At 40.3% G+C, this 22,151-nt stretch overlaps 1 long non-coding RNA gene across 4 annotated transcripts in view; it reads right to left on the reverse strand.

Moving 5' to 3' along the window:
* LOC307192065 overlaps positions 1-22,151 on the reverse strand; it is a 238,336-nt gene that overhangs the window by 106,390 nt on the left and 109,795 nt on the right. For all 4 annotated transcript variants that reach the window (XR_013829952.1, XR_013829953.1, XR_013829954.1 and 1 more), the window contains exon 4: positions 15,085-15,172. This is a non-coding gene — a long non-coding RNA (uncharacterized lncRNA). The remainder of the gene's footprint in view (positions 1-15,084; positions 15,173-22,151) is intronic.

Here is a 22,151-nt window from a genome sequence, read left to right on the forward strand (position 1 = left end):
GTAACTATAATTTTATTCACTTATCCTTGTAAGGAGGTCATTGTATTTAAAATATTAATGTCAATTTACTCTAAACCAATGTTTCTCAAATACTTTTAGGCATTTTACTTTTTTGTTTGTATTATTGTAAAAGCTATGGAATAAATATGAGTTTTCAAAGTATTTATCACAAATGCCACATGGCTTCGTTAATAGAATAATGAGGAACTAGTAAATTCAGGTTATTATATTCCTCAGATCCTCCATCATTCAGTCTTTGATTGACCATGTCTCTTTCTTCTACAAAGACTTTACGTAGCCGAGGAGAGTCAACAAAAACACCAGCAGTACCAAAAAAAAAAAAAAAAAAAGAAAGGAAGCCAGTAAGAAAAGCAGATTGCAGTAGGAATGGAAAGATCTGGAAGTCACAATAATTACATTTTTACTTTAACTTAGTGGGTGCTAAAGAAAACAGCATTGCCTGGCCTGGCTGCAAAGCTCACTATATTTTACACAGAAGTTGGAAGATAGAGGATTTCTTTTTTAAGCCTGTATCCAAGGATTATGACAAGGCCTAATTTGCTCTCAAAGAGGTTATGAGATGGGACCCATCAATTATGTCTCTAAAGATAAGCTGATTCTATACAAAAAGGAAATGGGTAATACATATGCAGGCCTCAGTGAATGCTCTCTCAAGGCCTCAAACGAAGCAGTCTTTCTCTCACTGTGTCACCCTCACCTCTTTCTTGCCCATGGATGTGACCTCTAGAGGACTCATGTCACCTGTGAGCATGATCCCCATTCTAGAAGGCCATACTTTAAACCATAAAACCTGCATCAGGCAAATGAGCCTAAGCCTAGGAGCTATTCTGCCGTGTAGAGGGTTAGAAACAGCCTCAAGCCTTGTAAGACGGGCCGAGGGAGTTTTTTATAAGCCTCCCAGGTGAGATGGAATTGAAGCTAGTTTTGAGTAGCAGTGGTTTAGATGACTACATCTTGGTGGTGACTGCATGAGAGGTAGGAGTCAAGGATTTTGATGTTTTCATCTCTAAAATTCCTTCGTTCTATGAGTAGGTTGCAATTTGGATCATCAGGAACCCCAAGGGGAAAGGGATAAAGGAGAAAGAAGTGAGGGAGACAGAAAAGGGGGTGGGAGGGGAAGGGATAAGGGAAAGAGAGAAGTTATATTATGCTTTTTCATAAAAAAAATCCTACCCTAACAAGAGAGAATTCAGCTCAAATGAGGGGGTTTTCCTTGTAAGACCCAGCATGGGTACCTTAACCTTAACTGTACTTGTAGGGCCAATTTTGGCATCACCAGCAAGTAACTTTTACTTATAAGAATCACTGCTTTGTTGAGGGGATGTAAGAGTGAGTGACGGGTGAGCCCCAGTAGAACCATTATTTAAATTCTGTGCAGCAGGTGACATCAATAAATGAGGTATAATCTGGTTATGGCACAAAGTGGAAATTAGAGCCTATTCTTCGTGCTGAAGCCAGACTCCTCAGTCAACTGAGAAGAAATAGACAAAGTCAGTTTCAAACGTTGACCCTAGCTTAGAATTACAAAGTGGGGAGGGAAATAAAAGAAGAAATTTAGTTGAGCCCCAATAAAAAATTTATCCCAGGGACCATGGACAAAAACAAGAGAAAGCGGAGATTAAAAACCCTTCTCTTCTGATGTAATAGTTTAAGTTAATTTTACTGTGCTAAGTAATCGGTTTTCCTATAAATTAGCTGCTCTTTTAGCTGAGGCTCACTTAAAAAAAAAAAAACAACATGATAATAAAATGTACGACATTTATTCTGCATGCAGCACATCCAGGATTCATGACTTGGAACTCCAAGTCAGAACGAGGAACTTGGAACACAAAACATAGAATGTGCAGCATGGCATTACATGGAGCCCAGCCGTGGCCATGCACAGAAACCAAGTACAGTTGGCACTTTATAATTACAAGTGGCACAACACTGTGGCAGAGATCTAGTGTTTTTTAATGCATGTGACTCAATATGGAATGTTTTTGTTCATGATGTATTACTGCTGACATTGACAACTGGCCAGGTGCTGTATGTGTACTGAATTAACATAGGCTGAGGACAGATTTTCTTAAGCAATATACAGACGTACCTTGCATGGCCAAGAAAGGCAAGGTATGGTGGTGCGGATTGGTATTTGTATACAAGAACACACAAACACGTGTATACTCAATTTCATAAAGACATTTATCTATATATCTATATATGTCTGTCTTCATGAAATCATTTCCTTATGAAAAACATCTCTGCCTCTCTGAAATATATATTACATATATACATATTTATTATACATTATATATATATATATATATATGGCTTAATTGAAAATGTCTTTTGAGAGTTATTAGGAATAAGGTAGTTGAATAAGGAAACAGCAATCTTTATCTTCTGCCTTCATTTCTCCATTTCCCCTCAATTTAGTCCCAGGTTCTTGTGAAAACAGGTAACTGAATGAGCTTTAGGGTTTTGTGGGCAAAACATGAAAATGTTTCTCCCTCCCGGTTCTTTCAAAGTTAATTTACCCAGTAGAGTGGAGTACCAGATTACTCTATCCTTGTATTTCTGTGAATGTGAGCCTTCATAGGTGTTAATCGTGAGCACAGGAAGTATCAGTCTAGGAAAAGACATTTGGACTATCTTGTTTAGTAATCAAGTAAAAATAGTGGAACTGTGACTGGGTTTGAGTTAAACCCATAAAATAATTTTGAAACAATACTTTCAGAATATTTAAATTTTTATCAATGAACACTGTATAGCTCTCTCAGAAAGATTTTACAACTTTGTGTATCTAGGTACTTCACATTTCTTGTAAAAATTATGTTAAGAATTTTATGGTAAAATATTGAAATTTTAGGCATATTATTTAAAATGTTGTCTTTTCTTTTTCTATTTTGTTATATGCCTCAATGGCAAGAATTCAGAAGTGTTAAATATCAATGGGGATAGTCGACATCCTTAACCCATCCTCTTTATTTTAAAAGGAGTGTTTTCAGTATTTTACTAAAAATTAGCTGTTTAATATAGATGTTCTCTGTCACATTAGGTAAGTATCTTTCTAATCCTAGTTGTTAAAGTTATTTTTTTTTCCGAGTTGTGATGGGTATTTAATTTTATTAAATACCATTCAAGTATCTTCTGAGATTATATATGTGGCTTTTCTAGTTGGACCTTGGCTGTGCCGTATGATATGAAGAAATGTCCTAATATTTAGCTTCCACCCATTCCTGCATTAACACTCTTGGAGGAGGCTGATTTTCTCTTTTACTAGATAGAGTTTCATTCATTTGCTAATATTTGATTGTCTGTAATTTTCTTATGCAATTTCTGTCAGGGTTTTATTATAGTTTATAAAATGATCTGTATAGCTTTTCAAACTCTTTCCATGTTCTGGAACAATTTATTAAGTCTGCTCTTTGAAAACTTGATCAACAAGTCCTGGAGTCTTTTGTGAAAATAATTCTTTTGTAAGTTTTTTTTTTTTTCCCTTCAGTTTTTCTTTAGGTATTTCATATATTCTGGTTTTTAAATTATTTATGAGTCAGTTTTCCCCATATATGTTTTTTTTAAATAAATCATCCTTTGTACTAAAATTCTCATATTTGCAAGCACACTTAGATAATAACATATTAGTCTCTGTATTTTAAAAAGTATTATCTGTCATTTGCTTATAGGATCTATATCAGTTACAGTTTTTTCCATCATATTTTATTTCTATTTTGTAAAAATTAAAGTTACTAAAAGCTTGTCCTTTTTTCCTTCCCTTTATCCCACAGATGTATTGATTTTTTTCTTTTATTATTATTTTCCTCCTGATATGTTTAATTTTTTTGTCATTTCTCCAACTTCTGGCATTGACTGCTTAGTTCATTTATTTTCATTCTGTCATGCCTAAGTAAGCATAATTAAGGCCATAAATTTGAGCCCACTGTGCTACCAGCCAGAGTTTTTTATTTTCATTATGCTTCTAAATAGTCATCATTCATTCATTGAATGATTATTCACTTGGCACCTACCATGTGCCAAGCACTGTCTTCTTTCAGAAATAAACTAATATTATCATTTTAATTTTTTCATAGAACAATGGATTTTAAGAAAATTTCCCTCCTCTTAAAGTGGTTAGATTTGTGTTGGTTTTGTTTAAACTTGTGTTAATTGGTGTTAGTCATATTACATTATACTCAGAGGAATCTACAAGTATTCTAGTGTTGGAAACTTTCTCAGTTTCTCCTTTGTAGCTAAATATATGATGAACTTTTATAAATATTTCACAGGTGACCAAAGAGAGGAAAACTTTTCTACAATGTTCATTCAAATTTATCAGTTATAATGGTCAGACTGTCTTAACTGATTTTTCAAAGGCTGAGAAGTCTGTGTTAGAACATAATTAACAATTATGAATCTGACCAATGTGTTCTTTTAAATATTTGTTGCTACATTTTAATGCACACATTTTCATGACCATTACATTGTAGTTCTAAACTACACTCAGCAATATAGAACAACAGTCTTCATTCCATATTTTTTCTGGCTAAAACAATTTTTCCTAAAATTAATATTGTCACATATTTTTTGTTTCTATTGTCTAAAAAGTCCATGACCATCAGGCTATTTTTCACATGGGAATAAATAATAGCAGATAAATGAGACCTTTAGAGACAGACACAGAACGCCACCTCTGTAAGGGGCTCCCGGGGTTGTCCTCATTTCTGGCTTTTAATGAGCCTGGGTCTCTAAGTTAGTGGGTAATGGATAAAACTTTCTGCTCACATCATTCTGGAAGGTAGCACTGCTCTGTTTCATTACACAAAACATAGGCAATCCACTCATTTTTTTCCTCAGGCCAATTCCTTTGACCTTACTGATGGGGAAGTATGCCCAGATTCTGGCATTAAATTGTTGGCCACTCGTACTTTTCAGGCTGGTGATATTTCAGTATCTTCGATGCTATCAGCAGGAGCTGTATCAGAGACTGCTAATCAGATGCTATTTTATAGCTCAGTTAGGATCAGGCTCAGGTCCTGACATGAAAACTGCATAAGCGCTATGCAAAACAAATGTAACATCATCTGGTTATATTTTGATAATGTTATTTCTCATAATCTTGGAACAATCTGAGTTGCAATTTAAAGGGTGACGAAGTCATTAGGCAGCGTTACCTGCGAAATCCCTCTACAGTATGTTCTTTTCGATTCTAGGCAACTTATTAAAGACAATGAACATAAGGGTTTTCACATGTTCCTAGGAGGAATCATTAGTACATCACTTCAAGAGTTTAAATTTATAGAAGGTAAGTAGGAAGAGATTTCAAGAATAACAGCTTATATCCTGTCCGATGGAACCAGAAGTCTGACACACTGCTCAGAGTGACACTGAGGGCTAACTGCTACTTGTAGTAAAATAAGTCGGACTCTCTGATTCTAAAACAGGTAAAAGGGAATGTACAATACATTGTAATACCTTGCAATGATTTTTCACCTATGCTTTAAATAGTCCTAAGTGGATTCTTTAATTCTTTAGAAAGACTTTTAGAAATGTTAGAGTGGCCCTTAGGAGCTGCAAGGAACATGAGCTCTGCTTTCCCCAAATAGTTACAGGGGACTTTCTGAACGCTATAGATTAGTAGCCTAGACAAGGAGCATGGTCAGATCCCCCGTGCACTCGTGCAGAGTTGTTTAGGTCTCTCTATTCTTCAAGAGGCTTGAATTAGTTCAGAAATTTGGTGTATTCTATGTCAGCAAAATCACAAACCAGTAAAGTCTTGGCTGGGCTTTTGATATGTATATGTGTGGCAGGGGGGCAGGAGGTGTGTACAGAGACTAAGCCTCTTCCTCTTCCTGCCATGTGGTGGTCACAAGGGGAGAGGAAGAGGCAGAAAGAAGAGTGGTAGAGAGAAGCCCGGGGCAGGAAGTCGGGGGGCTGGTGAAATTGGGTGAAGCGCAGGCAGGTGATACATGGGCAGGTGTGATCATGTGTCGGGGGTGTACTGTTGAACAGACAAGTTATACGGTCTGTGTGGAAGGTTCGCCCACTCCAGAGCAGTCAATAGCCGAAACCCAGAAGTAGTGAAATGGCCAGTTTGATCCATAGGTGGCCAATCCCAATTCAAAACGAGGAATGACATTTCCAAGAGCATCACTATAGGAAGGGACCTCTAGCTAGAATCTGGAAGAAATGATACCAGTTGGAAACGACTGGTCAAAATGTGGGCTGGTCATCCATCATCCAGCCACAGAACCATAGTCCTGGGAGCAGCTTTCCTAGGGCACAACTTCTCCACATGCAGAATGTGAAAAAGACAAACTTTGGGGTCCTCCAGACCAAAATCACAATCAGTGTTCTCTCTGGAGATAAGAAGAATGGCCTCATAGGAATTTTTGTGAAATTGATTAAGAAACTTCCAAAAATCCTCTCTTAATAGTAATGTAGACATATTACTATAAGTAATTGTTTGCTTCCAAGTTCTCAAACTCAGAATCATAAATAACTGTATGTTGACTTTAAAGCAATTTTTTCACTGTTTTACTGCTTACAAGATAAAATATGGCAGTTTTTAGAACATTTAAAAATACAGGAAGGAAAAAAAAAACAGTCCCAAGACTCAAACCACTAAGAGTCGGCTACTGTCAAAGATTTGATGGACACCCTTCCAAGGCTTGCTCTATAATATATGGATATATATGTATGACCATATATGTATATAATTTGCACATAAATGGGATCAACATATACATGCTGTTTTACAAGCTGTTTTTTTCCAACAATATGTCAAAGAGGTTTTTTTAAGATAGGGTACAGACAGATACACACACACACACACACACACGCAATCTTGTTTAAGAGCCATGTAGTAATCTTTGTGTGAGATTATTTTCATGGTATATGAACCCAGTTTCCTATTGATAAGCAACTAGATTTTGTCCACCTTTCATTATTATAATGATGTGATGACATCTCCTTATAGGTACATATTACATACTTGTCTGAGTATCTCCCTTGGGAAGATTTCTCAAAATGGGATTGCTGAATCAAAGGGCAGCACATGCAAAATTTTCGTATTCCAGGGGAGTTTTTTTTCTCAACCCAATTCCTTTGACCTTATTGATGGGGAAGTGTGCCAGATTCTGGCATTAAATTATTGGCCACTCTTAGTTTTCACTCTGGTGATTTTTCAATGTCTTCAGTGAATTAATTTTCATTTATTCATTCAGTATTTCTTGAATATCCACTGATGACCAGATGTTATTTTCAGCAGTAAGGATTCAGTAATGAAAAAAGAAATAGCCTCTTGACAAATAGTTGACACACAAGTAAAGAGATCATTAACGTGCAATGTGATGATGGCCATAACAGGAGTGTGAACTGACATTTAAACTTGAATTTAATGGGCCAAAAGACAAAGACATTCTCCAGGTGGAAAAGGAGGATGGAAGTGGAATAGCAAGAGACACCAAGTGGTAAACATTAAAGCCCTTTGGAGAAGAATAACATTTCAGTGGGGTGGGGCAGAAGTTGCCTATATGTCCGCATTTTTAAAATGCATACAATGGTACAGAACGCCTGAGAGAGAGGCTCTTGGGAGGAAATCTTCCACAGACAAATGTGTTTGGGAAATTCAGCATATTACTGGTTCACAATCCCTTTACACACAACTGCAAAATCCAAACATGTTTTGTAATCCATCAAGCTGCAAAACCTCACCTGAACTCATGTGAGGCTATTTTATAGTCTTGATTTATCTCATTAAATGTGATATCTATATATTTTGATACAGAAACAGCAATATGAGTGCTGGGAGGTGTTATATAATATTTGCTGTATAAACATCTGACAGATTCTGGATTGCAAATACATCCAGCCCCAAGGATCTCTGAATCAGAGACTGTGGACCTGTATAATTTCCTTTTACAGAATCACATGAACATTACCGGTTTCTAAGAAGTTCTTCAGCTAAGAAGTTAAATTTCTTTCATCTAGCACTTCCCACATAGATTTGACTTTTCAACACTTAACCCCTGCCCCCTTTTGCTTACAAAACATCTACTAACAACCTGAAGAAAAATTATAATTAATATTCCAAGGAGGGCATTTTGGAAAATACTATTTGGTATTCAGCTAAGCAGTCAGCTGAAGACTGTGAGCAAAGGGGAAACAATTCCAGTATTTTCCAGGACGACAAGTCTGTCTTCAGTGAGGACAAAAAAACTGATGTATGCTACAGGTTAGCAGACTTCTGCTGCAGTAAAGCAAGAAATGATATAAGCCTGAACTCTTCATTCCAAATGGCATATATTAAAGTGGACAGATACAAACGTGGGGACAAATTCAAGGTTGAACTGATAGCCCTTGGGATTTGACAAGATGTTGAAAGGAAAGAGAAGGAAGAGGTAAGTGCAGTTCTAGGTTTTCTAAACTGAGAGAATGGGTGACTGGCGACCTTATCAGTTAGGCTAAGGACCATGAGAGAATCCATCAGTGTACAATGAGAGATGACTCCTGAAGGATAAAGCTCCAGGTATCTGGTAAAGTATAGGTGCTGAAGCGTAGATACCCACTAGGCTAAAGGGAATTAGGCTGTGCTTCTCAGAGAAATATTTGATTTGGAGATATAGAGCTGGGACCCATCGAAAACTGGGATGAGAGAGTAAAGGAGTCTAGAACCTCACCTCCAGGGAACATGCAGAGTAATGCGACCAAGATTAGAATACTGGTAAAATGTCAGTATTGACAAGAGGGGAGGAATAGAAGGAAGAGTTACTTAAGGAGAGAGAGGAGAGCCGGGAGTGGAGTTAGGAGAAGCAGAAGAGCATTCCGAGGGCTGGTCAAGGGTATTCGTCACGGCGTAGGTCAAGGAGGAAGAGGCTTGAAACCAGGTCCTGGCCTCGAACAATTATGGGGAGCTGCCTCTGTGGAGTGGCTGACACAAAAACTAGATCCAAGTGGGCTGAGCAGTGTGTTAGTCAGCCCAAGCTGCCACAACAAACACCACAGACTGGGGGGGGCTCGAACACTAGAAATTTATTTTCTCACGGTTCTGGAGGCTGGAAAGTCCAAGCTCGAGGTCCAGCAGGCTTCTGCTGGTGGGAGCCCCACTTCCTGACCTGCAGACAGCTGTCTTCTCACTGGGAGAGGATGGAGATTGCGTTCTTTCTTCCTCTTTCTTATAACACCAATCCTATAGGATTTGGGCCCAACCCTTATGACCCCATTTAAACTTAATTACCTCCTAAAAGCCCTATCTCCATTTACAGTCACACTGGGGGTTGTGGCCTCATTATATAAAATTTGGGGCACGGGGGGTGGGTGGTGGGAGGACACAATTCAGTCCACAGCAAGGAGTGAGGAAGAGATCCTGACTATGCTAATAAATGTAATAAAGATGAGAAAAAGAGGTGTTACCTAGTGTGACTATTTAAAAATTATCTTTTAAGACAATGGAAACTTTATCATTCTTGTAGGCTGAGGAAAGGAGAGAATGGAAAGGGAGAGGCTGACAAACCCCACAGAGGCGACAAGGTGAGTGGAAGGACTGGCCTTGGGAAGGAGGAGACGTGACAACTTCTGAGAGAGGGAGGGAGAGGGTCAGTGTGTGTCTGTTCTCTTTAGTCTAGAAGTGAAGTGGGCAGCAACTGAGTACCTTTATCTTCAACAGCATCAGTTTCCTTGAAATTGAGGTTGTATTGGACCTGTATTGAACAAGTCAACAGATGACAATTATGTTTTCCTTCCACGTTGTGAAGTGGCTGCCACTACTTCCAAAAATGAAGAGCCCATGTCTCCAGTATGTGGTGGCAGTTCAATTGTCCTATGCATCCACAGATGATATATATCACTTAAACATTTAAATAGACTTCTCATAAGCCTAACAAACAGATACAGAATGATGCAAGATTAAAAAGTTACCGCCATCATCACCTCACATGGGTCAGAATGGCCATCATCAAAAAATCTACAAATAACAAATGCTGGAGAGGGTGTGGAGAAAAGGGAACCCTCCTACACCGTTGATGGAAATGTAAATTGGTGCGGTCACTATGGGGAACAGGACGGAGGTTCCTTAAAAAAGCTAACACTAGAGTTGCCATGTGATCCAGCAATCTCACTCCTGCGCATATATCTGGAAAAGATGAAAACTCTAATTTGAAAAGATACAGCACCCCAATGTTCATAGCAGCACTATTTACAATAACCAAGACATGGAGGCAACCTAAACATTCACCGACAAATGAATGGATAAAGAAGATGTGGTAGGTATATACAATGGAATATTACTCAGCCATAAAAGAGAATGAAATAACACCATTTGCAGCAACATGAATGGACCTAGAGCTTATCATACAAGTGAAGTCAGACAGAAAAAGACAAAAATCACATATCACTTATATGTGGAATCTAAAAAAATGATACAAATGAACTTATTTACAAAATAGAAATAGGCTCGCAGACATAGAAAACAAACTTATGGTTACCAAAGGGAAAAGTGGGGGGAGGGATAAATTAGGAGTCTGGGATTAACAGACCCACATTACTATATTTAAAACAGATAAACAACAAGGACCTACTGTATAACACAGAGAAATATACTCAGCATCTTATAATAACCTATAATGGAAAAGAATCTGAAAAAGAATATCTATATATATATATATATATACACAATATCTTGTATAATACATATATTATATACATATATATATGTATAGCTGAATCACTTTGCTGTATGCCTGACAGTAACACAACATTGTAAATCAACTATACTTCAATAAAAAAAAAGGTTACCTCCATTGCCATCACTTTTGAGGGACGAGATTATAAAAAAAAATTTCATGGCCTCAATTGCCACAATTATCCCAAAGTTATTTCATACCTCTACAGCTGGTCACATCTGAATGGACAGCGCCATCTGCCCCAATCCTCATCTTTCTTCAATGATGAGGTTGGCAGATAACCAGTCCATCAGCAAGAGCAAGTGCGAGCATAACTCTGCTGCACGGATGGGAGATCATCTGAGCAGCTGTTTACGATGTCATGAACAACGGGAACTTTAAGCAGAAGGAAAGGAAGGCAAGTAAAGGCATTTAGAGGAGTCTGTGGGACCACACTTTCTGCCGAGTGGCTTCCTGTCCAGCTGAGAAACAAAGACCCGCCAGTTCTTCATTCTCTCATTCAGCCCACCATCCATGCAATCAATATTCACTGCGTACCCAGGGTTTGCAAGCATAATACTAGGCGCTGGGAAGACAGTGGCAACAAGGTGAATGCTGACCCCGGCTCACAGCTCTCAGAGCAGGCAAGACTGCTGTAAAATAAGCAGTCACAACAAAGTGAGATGTTGTGATAAGGATGCCTGGGCATTATGAAAGCACAGAAGAGAGGGATTCAAATAGGATGTGGCATTTAGAATCCAGAGGATAAACAGTAGTTAATTAGATGAAGAGAAAGAGGAAGCCTTCCAGAAATACAGAAGAGCAAATAGAAACCCAGAAGTGTGAACAACAGAAAGACTTCACTACATCTAAGGGCGAAAAAAACAAACAAACCCCAAAACTAAAAACACCTGGGCCCAACTGAGAGAGAAAGTGAGCAAAGCTGACAGGCAAAGTTGGCAATGGCCAGGTCAGGATAACTTTGTTACATTAAGGTATTTGAAACACTGGGAAATTAAGCACCGTGTCTGCGTGCGTGCGTGCGTGTGTGCCTGGGGGGGGGGGCAGGGGGTGGGGACCAGTCAGGGAGGTGAGAGTGTCAGATTTGCTTGACAGGATTAGAACTCTATTTTAGGAAATGGATTGGAACTCAGGAGACCAGCCCTAGGGTGATGGCGGTAGAGAGGTGGGCTGGTAGAGAGGTGGGCTGACATAGGATTGTGATGTAGAATGCTTCAGAGCAAGCAAGTTGTACCTACTTGTCCAGATCAGGGTCCAACACCAACACAGGTGAAGTTTCCTCTAGACCCCTGGTCCTTCTCCTGGGGTCTTACTGGTCCATGGACAGTGTGGGGAGGGGAGTCTGTAACCCTCTGTGAAGTCTCAATGACACGCTGCTATAGCATCTATCTCCCTCTGCTCTTTGCATTGTGTGGTCTGGGGGGGTGGGTATCTGTTAGTGTGGTTTTTCTTTTTCTCCTGTGAATGTTCTAATCTGTTCTGTACTACTAGGAACTTAGTTTGGCTTGTAGAGATTGACTCAAAAAAAGAGCCTGGGGAGCTACCAAGCTTCACCCCCCCATTTCTGCAGAACAGAGCCATCAATAACCTGGATGGCCAATGGGAGGAAACACACGACCAGGGGCCTGGTTCTGAGCTGGAGTCTTGGTGAAACAGAGCTGACAGATGCCACTGCTTTCTGCCAAATGCCCATTCCAACCCCATCAGTGCATCATGTAGGGATGAGCGTGCAAGAATCACGCTGAAAACAAAGGCAGCTGGAGGCCCGCCTGCAGGCTGGTGCATGGCTGTGCTCGCTGCAGGGTGGGCTGTGCTGGGCAGTCTAGTCTGGTCCAGTCTGGCCTCATACCCTCCTGGCCCCCTGCACCGAGTTAGGCCAATGGCAGGGGCCCTGCAGCTGGCCTGCCTCTATTGGAGGACAGCGTAAGGAAGATCAGGCACTTGGCCTTAGACACAGAGGCTCTGCAAACAACTATACCCCGGGGAAGGGGCAAGCAGAGTGATGGAGGTTATTCACAGGAGCCCGGAAGAGGCAAGTCCATCTAAATCTGCAAGTGTTTAAACAGAGATACTGGGCACATCAGATTGCCATGAAAAAGAGGGATATTAAAAGCAACTTTATGTTTGGCCATTTGAAATTCCCTACTGACTATCAGTATGGCTGACTTGCTGCTGGCCCGGGAGGGTGGCCTTCCCAGGCAGCTTATGCCCATGCAGCCCGGGGCTGGGAGTTATTAGAGGCAGAGTGGAACGCTTTCATCTTCCACGACTGTTTATTAACACACTGTTAGCACCCTGTAGTCCACTTGCACGGCTCTCTGGTCCCAAATAGAGGGCAGATGGCAGGCCACTCCCCAAGGGACTCCAGGCTTCACCTCGCTCAGCTTTATCCACTGAGCTCCGGGATCTGGAGAGGAGTGTGCTGTGCTTTCACAGCGTCCCCGGGGCTGCAGACAGGCAGTTTTGGAATCCCTACATAGCAGCCTGCTAAGGGGCGGGAGCTTGATCCACACAGGCTCTCCTTGGAAGGAATGATATTCCAGATCTACTGCCTGCCGTGGAGCCTGTCCACAGCCGTGGGGCGGGAGGTGGGGGCTGCAGTGGGCCGGAGCCGGACCTGGGCTGGGGGGAGTCGGGGTTGGGGGAGTCTGTGTGCCAGAGGCTGCCCAGCTGCCTGGCCCGCTGCGGGCTGGGGCGCATCCCCCAGATCTGCTAAGCTCTCTCTCCCTTTCCTATCAGCACTGCTGTGCTGTCAGAGATAGTGGAGAGAGGGCAATCAAGACGCTGATAGCAAAGCAAGGACATTAGGGTCACCACGAATTACGCAGAGGTGTGATAGCATGACCTGGAAGGAGGCTGAAAGCAGAACAGATAACAGTCAGAGCAAACTCAGTAGATGCCAGCAGCTCCCGCCAACGTCAAGCCATGTGGTCCCAGCAGACACCCACTCTCACACTGAGCGGCCAGTGAGGATTTGGGGGTTTCCTAAACAGGGCAAGACCTTGAAAGAATGCTGATAAGGGGCCTATCACTGAGCAGCAGGGAGGGTCATTTAGTCTAGGTCTCACATTTAGATGTGTGATTTTATCTCCAAATGAACCTGTTTATCTAGTCACTGATACAGTGACCAAGTTGAAAGAAGATGTTCTTTAAAACTCACCCCATTAACAGACTCTCTCTCTCTCTCTCTCTCTCTCTGTACACACACACACACACATATTATCTCCTCCAGTGCATGCAAAGTCAATATTTTCATAAGTCTTGGGCTAACTTATAAATAGCATAATATACTTCATTTTGTTTTTTGAAATTACTAATTTGCTAAATGTAAGCATGGAAAATAGCCCACAGTTTGTACAACACTCTGTTGGTATATCTTCCTGTTTTAATATACCCGGAGGGTCAAAAGAGTGGAAGTTACTGATGTCTCTCTTGAACCCTGAGAGATCCTGATAATTCCTCCTTCCCACTCCCCCCAAAATAGACATTTTTCATTGTATTCAAAATTAAGGCAATACCCATCTATATTTAGAACTAACCAACTAATGCATTAGTTGTGAATCTGAAAACACCAACTTGTGACCAACTTAGCACAAAGCTGACCTATCCCTGTATGGTGTGGTGGGAAGATCATTGGAAATGGAAACAAAACAAGACACATCTGTTCTGGCCCTGGCTTTGCCAGCTACCCAGGTGTTTGTGTAGGTGACGTCATTACGCTTCCCTGGGCCCCAGTTTTCTCACCTAGGAGATGATGCTGCAAATACACCACAGGGAAGGCGTAAATTAACTATGTGAAACCCCTTGCATGGGACTTGGCACACAGATGTTAGTTTCCCCCACTTTTTCCATTTCTGGAACTCAGTTTTCTGTAAGATGGTGGCTTTCCAAATTTTAACACCCTCCTATTTTCACTGATAATTGATTTTATCTATTTTAATTAATACTAGAAATACCAAAAAGAAATCCAACTGCTGCATTGATTTCAGTGATTTTTTCCCCCCTCTGTGCCATAGATGATGCTATCCATCCACTGTTCCCTAAAGGCAGGGAATTTCCAGAGGAGATCCTAATCTATGAAATTATAGCCACAGCCCATACACCAAAGGCAGAAATGATCCTCCCATACAGGGGCAATCCCCAGAGGTCATTCCCATCAGAAACCAACCTCTGATTAAGTCCTCCTCCCACCGGGCCTTACCCGGCAGAATCCTGGGTAACCCTCAAGCCCTACCTCAAAAGTCTCCTTCTGTCACCGGCCTTTGTGCTCACCCTCTTCAGAAGTAAACGCCCTCCCGTTCAAACCCGTAGCACCCTATGGGGTATCACTGGTGATGGCCAGTGATGACATGTAGGCTCCGGCTGGTGTAGGTGAGTGCTTGGAGAAGGGACCAGTACTCACCCTGGTTCCTGTGACACCTTCTCCTTGCTTCCCTCCACACTGCAGACTGCTCCTGCGGTCCATCTCCAAGGATGAGCTGTCTCCAGGCCTGCAGATCGTGAGAAATACAATGAGGGTCACAAATAAGAAACACATAAGTACTTTTTTCAGCTTTATTGCGCTATAACTGACAAATAAAATTGTAAGATATTTGAAGTGCACATGATGGTGATTTGATATATGTATACATTGTAGAAGGATTCCCACTAGTTAAGTAACTAGTTACATCCATCACCTCACATATTTATCTTTTTTTTTTTTTTTGGTAAGAACATTTAAGTTACTGTCTTAGCAAATTTCAATCACATAACAGTGTTATCAACTACAGTCACCATGTTATATTACACAACATTGCTATCAACCACAGTCACCATGTTATAAGTTAGATCCTCAGAATTGTTCATGGTACAATTGAAAGTTTGTATCCTTTTACCAACCTCTCCCTACTTCCCCCAGCCCCAGCACCTGGCCTCCACTTTTTAATCCCTGTTTCTATGAATTTGACTTTTTCTTTTCTAGATTCCACATATAAACGGTATCATGCAGTATTCTTCTTTCTCAGTCTGGCAACATATGTAATTTAAACATATGCAATGTCATGGCTTTATTAGGATAGAGAAAATGTGATGCAGTAAACTTTTCTACAACAATGTACAAATAACCTATTGATAGCAGGCGAAAGAGAAAGAATGTTTTCTGTTTGTAGGTTCAACACTAAAGAGGCCAAGGTAGATTATAAACTATACGTGTACTTTTTTAAGAGTGCAAGGTGTTACTTAAAAGCACTATTGCAAAAACGGTTAGAATAAATGAGACATTTCAAGTAAGGAAGATAAACGAGTGAAGGAGAGGCAAGTGAGATTGCGACAGAGGGACAGATATAATTTACTGACATAAAAGATACTCACTGGATAAAGCCCAACCTTTCCACTTTTGTGTTTAGAAAGGAGAGTAGAAGCCAAAAATGGACATATGGTGTCCCCAAGGAGGAGAGGAGACAGATGCACTATAAGTCATGCTTTTGATACAACAGGTGATCAAGAAATTTATAATTTTTTGAATTAATAACCAAGACAACTCCAAGGCCAGAGAGAAAACGTTCGCAGCATTTTGAAGGCAATGACAAAAGACTATCAACCTTATGAGAAAAAGTCAAAGTTTAACACCTGGAAAAAACATCATTCCTTTAACCCTGAAGGCACAGCTGACTTTGTAGAAAAAGCCCCTTTGGGGTGCGGAGTCTCGTACCCCTTCCCCTATTTCTCTCGTCAGGAGACCAGGGCCAACTCTTACAGGACTTGAAGACCAGCCAAACTGTCATTTGACCATAGTGAGAGGGAACGAGGGAGGGCTGGGGTGGGGGCGTGGCAGGGGGAGACTGTCCCAGGGTTTAAGGAAGATTGAAAAGACAAACAGGAGAGAAAGGGCTGCAGAAAGCGGAAGAGAGAGCCTCTGGGAAGAATGGGATTGACTGGGAAAGTGCAATGCTTCGCTATGGGGCTTCCTGGGAATGCAGAGCATGAAATAAAGAGAAGTATTTACATTAAAAACAATATGTAACATGTCTATCAATTACCCGAAATGTATGCCACAACCATTTTAGGGGATGTTTGTCATCTTAAAAGTACCTACAGCTGCCTGGGAGGTCCCAGGGCCTGAGCACGGAGTGCATGACCCTCCAATCTTCAACCTCGCTCCGTGAGCAGGGAGTCTTGTTTACCCCCATTTTCCAAATGCAAAGTAAGAGAAAGCTATCAAGAATTATGAGGAGAGAATTCCTAAAATGCCCCTCTCTGGCATTTGCAGGTAACTGAACATTCATTCAAAGCCCTAGAAATCAGTGTGACCAGACCCAGTCTACCTTCAGAATCTGGGCATCTGGGGCATTGCCTCTTATAGGCCACGTCCAGCCTGGCTGCTCCAAGGCAGGGAGAGGTTATGCATACACACTTGAGTACTCTGAGGTGAAACATCGCCAATTTTAAGTAGAGAGAGGGAAAGGTGATGCCTAAACTCCCCTTGCCCTGTTCCTACCTGAATTTCTGGTGGCACTGCGGGAACAAGGATGAGTAAGCACCTCCTACCTTGTAGAAAAGTAGTTCTCCACCCTGGCAATCATTAGAATCCCCGAGGAACGTAAAAACCCCAGATTCTCAGGCCCTCGTGCAGAAGCTCAGAGGCACCAAGTCAGGAAGGCTAAGGCAAGGAATGTGTATTCTGAAGAGCGAAGGGGTGATTCTGACACTGAGACACGTTTGTGAACAAAACCGCAGTCCTGGGGACAAGCTGAGAATAACGTTAACTTCAGTGAAATTAAACAACAAAAACTGTTTTTTTCAACTGAGCATGACCCGCAGTATCAAAGGGGAAGGTAAGAGCTGACATCTCTCAGCTGCTGAGTTTGTTCGAGGCACTGAGGTAAGCACTTTATACAGATTACCTCATTTAACTGTGATGATAAATTTATGAGGTACTACAATTATTATCCCTCTTTTACCAATGACGAAACCAGAGCTTAAAGAAGTTCAGTAATTTGGCCAAGGTTAACCATTAATTACATTCAAAATACTCAAGGGAATAGAAATAAAACCTGAAAGGGACTAGTAAAGTATCTGTGAAATTGAGACCGACTCTTCCATTAATCTGAGTTTTTGAGGCACATTCTTGAACTCCAGTTATTGAATCTAACCTAAGGTGGGATTTCTCCATTTGTAAAGTGGGTGCAGACTGACCTCATTCTCTGCAATAAGCTTGCCTTCTTGAGATGGTTCAGAAGTGTAGAGGGTACACTTTATGGTGTTTGAAAGGCATTTATGCAAAAACCTGGTCTGAAGTCAAGTAAACTTCATCTGAGAACAACCCTGGTTTAAACTAAAGCAAAAGAAGTGAAACATTGACCTTGTTTGGAGGACTGGTTAGATAATCACACTTTGGAAATCTTGTTTTGATGACTTTAAAAAAGGTAGCAGAACCAATCCCTAGTGGACCAAGTACATGTTTATCCCGTTAGATTTAAGTGGGTTCTAAAGGCTTGAAAACAAGTATTTCCTAGCTGAGAATGGTGCTTAGGGAGGGGTGTCTTGGCAATGAGAAGATTTCCTAATGTAACCCCAAATCTGTAAAGCTGTAAATAGATCATGCCTTAATACCACCAGCCCTTTGTTTGAAAAAGGGCTAAATAGGTGCTATTTACTAGAGGACAAATTTCCAAGCAATGACAAATAAAACAGCGACCCGTCCACATTCTGTGGCATCTCCTTAGGAATTCCAGTGGCCTCTAATCCATCAGATCCTAAGCTACGTTGGCTAAGAACGCCATCCTCCAAGGTAGGGTGTTTTGGCAACTGGAACAAAGTCAGTGAATACTTGTAATAGCCCACTTCAGAGAGCAGACAGAAGCTAAAATTTATTGGAAGCTTCCTTGGGATAGACGAATCCTTTAGAAAGGTAAAACTAGTCCAGTAAAAAATAAAATCATAAATAATACTAATTTGGTTAAGCTAAGGTAGAGCAGAACGTTTTCTGCAGTCTAGAAGTCTGGAAATGTTGACTGACACCAGGGAGCCTGAGGATTTTTCAAGAGATAAGCCCAAGGATGAATCCCCTGCCATGGTAGTTATTCCTATTTACTGTATTTAAAAATACAATAAATACACCTTTTTTCATTCCCAAGTTACTAACAGAGATGCCAGAGACATCTGATGTTAAAGGTGGTATCATTTTTGAAGCACTGCGGTCGAGAAACATGAGCTTTGGAATCAAGCAGATGCATCTGTTTTTTTTTTTTTTTTAAATTCTAGATTTTACCCCTTCAAATGTGTATATTTATGGCTATTCACTTCTCTAACAGTTAATCATCTGATCTGTGAAAAGAGACAATAATACACAGTTATTGAGGGTTCTGATACAGCAATGCCTGTGACGTGGCTATACATTGCTGACAATTAGTAGATGCTCAATTAACATCAGTTGCCTTCCGTGGTTTCCTGAGGTGCTTTCCTCTTCCATTTTACCAACGCTGCTGCCCGCCACCTCAGCTAGATACCACATCTGAGGGCTCCAGAAAAAAAGAACTGCATGTGCTCCTGAGGTTTCAGGGCTATGGAAATAGTAACAGAATTAAATGAGGTGACAAATTTGAACCGGGTCTGAGCAAAGATATTCTCCTGCAAAAGCTTCCGTTCCATTTTCCTCCCATCTCAAATTACTCAGAAAAGTTGCTTTTGGTTAGAGTATAACACTTGGAATTTTTAACATTTAATGTTTAGTTAACATTCAGCCATGTTTAAGTCATCTCTGGGATAAATATATGTATATATATTTTCAAGTATTTTAAAATAAGTGTGATACGTTTTACTTCTCACAACTTTTAACATATGTTATTCAACTTTGCTTTCACAATTCATCTTCTTCTGAAAAAGAGAAGAAAAAAATTACCTTAGGACTGAGACAAGACAAGCAAAACTTCCACTCTAGGAAAATAATATTAGATTTGACATAAATTAGATGCTTGCCAGTAACTCAACCACACCTGTCAAATAAGACGTTAAAGTATGAAATAGAATATTAACAAAAGTCAATTTCGCTAGTGATTTAGCATAAGATTTAACTGTGTTGTAACCAAAAGGAAGCAGAGTCTGAAGGCAGATCTGTTTTAGTTGGAGAAATATATATCCCTCTTAAAAACAGATTTACCAATGGAATTTTCACTGTACTTTTTCTCCAAGTAGCCTTTGGAAGCAAAGAAAAAATGTAGCTCATTTCCCTGCAAAAAGAGTGCTTAGTTTACAGTACTCTCATTTAGCAACACCCTTCAAAAGTTACTGAGTACAAATAAAAACAAGTAAAAATACAAACGAGAAAACAATCCCAACATAATGTGATACATACAGGCTTCTATAATTTTATCCGTGATCCTGTGGGATTAGCTCCGAGGACACCTGACCCAGGGCACAGTGAGAACTTGAATATTTCAGGTCATTTCCAAACACATTTTTGTTACTCCTGAACTGGGGCTTCATTCCCCTAGGACATACAAACAGTGTTTCTCAAGCTTCAACATGCATATGAATCACCTGGGGATCTTGTTAATATGTAGATTCTGATTCTGTATGTCTGCGTGGGACCTGAGATTTTTGCATTTCTTTTATTTTTATTTTATATTGGAGTATAGTTAGTTAACAATGCTGTGTCAGTTTCAGGTGTACAGCAAAGTGATTCAGTTGTATATATACACGTATCTATTCTTTTTCAAGTTCTTTTCCCATTTAGGTTATTACAGAACATTGAGCAGAGTTCCCTGTGCTATACAGTAGGTCCTTGTTGGTTATCTATTTTATATACAGTAGTGTGTACATGTCAATCCCAAACTCCCAATTTATCCATTTCTTATCAGCTCCCAGATGAAGCTGATGCTTCTGCTTTCCTGACCACACTTGGAGTAGCAGGGGTGTAAACTGCACTGCTGACTTACGCCTGCCGTTATAGCCTCTCCTAGAATTTGTCCCCCGTGTTCTAAAATAGCATAGAAAAGTTTGTCAAATACAGGCAGGCTTGTGTTTGTAAATAAGTCTTAGTAATATTAACAACGGGGAAAAAATGCTATTCATTTATTTTTCTCTTTGTATCTACAAATGAGTGACCTTCAAATACAGGAGGCAAGTTGGCCAAGTGAACTACATTCTTTTTACCAGGGTTTTTTACTCCTTTGGGTTTTCACTTCAAGCCACATGTACTGTGCCCAGCACTATTTTTCTCCGCAGATTTCCTTGTTTGTGCTGGGATGACAAGCCAGATTTGCTTTAAAATATTAGGTAAAAGCTAAAGTAAGTGTTGACTTTAAGAAAACATTGGGATTTACTGATACGAAGCCTCCATACCCCTTTGGAAGGAGATATATAAATAGACACAATGCTTTTGAAGAGCAATCTGGTAATATAAGCCACACAATGTTTTTTACCTTTTGTGCTAAAGACATCCCAAAATATAGAGGAAAGCTTTCTACACAAAAAATGTTCACTGCGATGGTATTATCACTCATAGCAGAAATTTGGAAACACGCCAAAGTTCAAAAAATTATGTAATGGTGAAATGTGATTTCACACAACCACTTAAAGGAATATTATTTGGTTTCTGAAAAATGTTTTTGAAGCAGTTCTTACAACTTGTAAAATACAATATCACATGAAGTAAAATGTAGTATCGTATAGGCAGTTTTCACAGTTATGAGAAAAGACAAAATGCCCATGTGTACAGATACACGTTCTCTGTGATATGTGGTGCAGCTTTATTGCACAGTCCCCGAGGGTCGATGGAGCAGCGGTTTATGTGGATGGCGCTTCCTGGGGTGGCAGCTGAGGTAGCCACCCTGTTTAGAACCTACAGAGGGAAAGAGTCTGAAATGAGCACACCAGACATCAGCAGCCTTTTGTCTTTGGAAGATTATATGACGGTTTATTTTTTTTCCTTGATTTTCTGTATTTTTCTATAAAGAGCCTGCTTCCTTTCATAAGTGAAAACAATAACAACAATTATATTGAAAATTAAAGAAACAGACAGACCTGACAGTTTGTTCGCCCATCTTTTCTCTGCTGGATTTCCCTCTCAAAGAACATCAAAATGCATTCTACAGATCTTATACGGTAATGATTGTTGATGTTCATTTAAATAAATTGGAGGGGGTTTTCCCCTTTATTTTTCTTTTATCCCTAAAGACACACGGCGTTAAGACTGGACTTTTTTCTCTGGATCATGGTGAAAAATCTTGATTGAGTACTAGCTATGTGACAAGCACACAGAAGAGTGTTTACAAGGCTGATCTCATGTAATCTCAGTTTTGTATCGTAGGTAATACCATCATCACCAGTTTCTAGACCAGGAAGGAAAAAAATATATATACTCACTGGTTTGACCATTCTCTCCTGACTTTTTCATTTTATTTCCCTCTGGATAATGGTGGGTGGGAGGTCACATTAAAAGGGTGAGTCTGAGGGAAAAGGTTGCTGAGGAATCTCACGTGTTTTAAGAAA

The sequence above is a fragment of the Stenella coeruleoalba genome (assembly GCF_951394435.1).
Source record: "Stenella coeruleoalba genome assembly, chromosome: 9".
Classification (NCBI taxonomy): Eukaryota; Metazoa; Chordata; class Mammalia; order Artiodactyla; family Delphinidae; genus Stenella; species Stenella coeruleoalba.